This window comes from Priapulus caudatus, unplaced genomic scaffold, assembly GCF_000485595.1.
Source record: "Priapulus caudatus unplaced genomic scaffold, Priapulus_caudatus-5.0.1 Scaffold82, whole genome shotgun sequence".
NCBI lineage: Eukaryota > Metazoa > Priapulida > Priapulimorpha > Priapulimorphida > Priapulidae > Priapulus > Priapulus caudatus.
Window position 1 is genome coordinate 302599 of NW_014577143.1, and position 3158 is coordinate 305756.

The 3158-nt window shown below is 42.1% G+C and overlaps 1 protein-coding gene across 1 annotated transcript in view; it reads right to left on the reverse strand.

Moving 5' to 3' along the window:
- LOC106804673 (kelch-like protein 13) overlaps positions 1–946 on the reverse strand; it is a 5718-nt gene extending 4772 nt beyond the window's left edge. The window contains exon 1 of the mRNA XM_014805947.1: positions 847–946. The gene's annotated coding sequence lies outside the window, so the exon portion shown is untranslated. The remainder of the gene's footprint in view (positions 1–846) is intronic.
- Between the last annotated feature and the right edge of the window lie 2212 nt (positions 947–3158).

The window sequence follows — 3158 nt, forward strand, 5'->3', positions numbered from 1 at the left end:
CGTGCGTGCGTGCGTGCGTGCGTGCGTGCGTGCGTGCGTGCGTGCGTATGTGTGTGTGTGTGTGCGTGCGTGCGTGGGGTTACGACGATGTAACAACAAACGATAATATGTCGTATGATAATTATATTATAATAGTAACGTTCGATGTAATGGCCGACCGACGATTATACTGTAGATATAACGCGTCATCTCCTGACACAGCAACACCGTGATTTACATATCATCTGAAATTTATTATAATAATTTTAATTATGCACTTCTGATATTACCTACTAAACATTATAGGCGAGTTTGAGGAGACTTCGAGACTACTCCACTGATAGCATAGCATGCACGTGCACATTTCTTGTGTTTTATCACTTCTTTACGGTTCCTATTACAGCACATTTTGGCAAGGAAGCATAAACGTCGGTCCACAGAACAGTGACTCAATCTAACATTAGCTTTAGGCAAACTCGCTTAGCATTTGTATGCGAATGACCCACTCGTCCTGGGATGATGTTATTCATTGCATATACCCAAGTATATTATACTAACGTACGTACATATAATTCACATTTTCTCAAATCTGAGCGAGCCAATGAATTATTGACTTGACAACAATGTGATATAGGCTGTATAACTATACGTAATATCGTCACAGGATATAGGTTTACCTGCAGGTATAGTCGACAGAGCTACTAAATATTCATGCAAACATATAGGACATTAAAAATTCTAGGTGAGTAATCATGTACGTAGGCTATACGTATACTACACCCGCTAATAGGTAGCTGTGCTGCGACTATATCTTGGTGATATTCCGCGATTATATTTCATAACATAAACTATGAACATCTACTGTACCTTTCTCTCAGACGACGCAACCGTGCCAAAGGTGATGTTCCATTATCACCTCTTGCGCTTGGATTTTCCAGAAATGTCCTGTATGAATATCGCAGATACACGACCGTAGTTTACAATGGCGCAAAGCGAATGCGCCGCCTTCCGTGTAAAATCAGATGGCGTGACCGACCGCCAGTTCCTTTCTCTACGTGAGCCGCCATGTGTGGAAGGATCGCCGTAGGGCAAACGCGGAACAGGGGGCAAAGGAGCCGGTACTATGCATGCGCATATACACATGTAATGTTGCAAACGAATTTGTTTTTTTCTCCGAATTTCTTGCAGACACCGGCACGCAAACATGTGCGTGCGTGCGTGCGTGCGTGCGTGAGTGCGCGCGCGCGTGTGTGTGTGCGTGCATGCATGCGTGTGTGCGTACGTGCGTGCGTGCGTACGTGCGCACGTGCGTGCGTACGTGTGAAACTATGTTGTGATCAGCATTGCATTTTCGATTAGGTGATGGTTTAATTATATTCGATCCCTTACGTCCCAAAACCATGAGCTATAGAGCATTTAAAATCACTCAAGCAAGATACTTCGAAATAGAGATGTTTCCAAAAGAATGTATTCTGGGGTTTCATGGCGCCCATATTGTATATATGTGTTAATTCGATCCCTGCAGACGGCTGAAAGAACACACCAGTAGGAAGAGAAGAACTACTTATATTTATTTAAACTTAAATAAGTGCGATGAGTCCAAGCATATGTAATTTCTCAGCTACAAGTTCTAACAAGACCACAGTGAAATGTTCTTTTGCGTAGAGGGGTTAGCCAATGGGACAATCAACAGCCTAACAACTCGGCAGTTCCAATCCACCTACAAGAATCAACTGGTCCGTTATGAAATAAATGGGAATAATAAATGCATTGCTTCAGCCACCTCCCCACGTGCTTCGTCTACTGCCCACAACTGCCACAGGTAGGCCTATAGAACTTTATTGAAATTCCATTTATATATGCCATTCAAATATATTAGGCTCTCTCATGTTCGTGTATAGGCTTATTGCAATACAAGAAGCTACGTACTATGTCTGGTTGCCCATAATGTGCATGGAGTATATTTTTGTATTTTCTAAATACTGTCCGCTAGATGGTGCCATGAGTCAATAAAGGTCCGGTGCATTGCGTCTCATTTGTGCCTGCTTAGTTGTTGACTTTATTGAGTTGGTTTAATCGATTAACCGAGTCTTTTGAAGTTCTTCCGCAGTCCGTGGAAGTATTTTACAGTGTCACGTCGTCGGTCGACCAAATTATTAGTCACTTTAAAAAGCAACTCTGCTTTCCTCGTCTACAGACCGTAAAATACGGCAGTGATGACGCTTGCGTTATGCTCTTTTTAATACATTATTATTACGTGTGCTTGACATTTCATTCTCATTGATTTTTGTAGCTACATCCACCGTACTTAAACCTACATCACCCGTTTGAAATGCGTAACCTTATAATCCTATCGGCAGATATTGGGCATGCGCGAGGATTGTATCGAGAAGGCATCTGCAACCGGTACCTCACGTACTAGGGCGTGTTCCTTTAAACAAAGATGAGTTATGTGTTAGACATTTACCATCGAAGTCTACTCTCAGATATCCCTACTCAATTTTAAATGCATAACAGCGGCAAAATATTAATCCTGTCGGCAGATATTGCGCATGCGCGAACACATATCTTGGCCTGCAAAGCGCACTAAAATACAGAAACACAGCCATATTTTGTCGAGAAGGTATCTGCCGCGGGTACTTCAAACACATCTTGGCCTGTAAAGCACACTGAAACACAATAACGTAGACAGAATCTGTCCAGAAGGTATCTGCCGCATGTACCTCACATGCTAGGGCGTGTTCTTATTCATAAAGAGAGGTCGTGTAATAGGAATTTATCATATAAATATACTCTCAGATATTCCCACTCCATTTTAAATGCATAATCTTTGCAAAATCGTAATCCTTTCTGCACATAGTGCGCATGCGCGAACACATATCTTGGTCTGCAAGGCACACTAAAACACAATAACGTAGACCGATTGTATCCAGAAGGTATCTCTCCTGCGGGTACCTCACATGCTAGGCGTGTTGATATTCATAAAGATATGTCATGTGTTAGACATTTACCACAGACATCTGTTCACAAAATATCCCCACTCTATTTTAAACGCATAAGTTGGGCAAATTATTATTCCTATCGGCAGATATTACGCATGCGCTAACACATATTTGGCATGTAAGCAAAATGAAAGACAGTAACGTAAACAGAATCTGTCCAGAAGGTGTCTGCCGCAT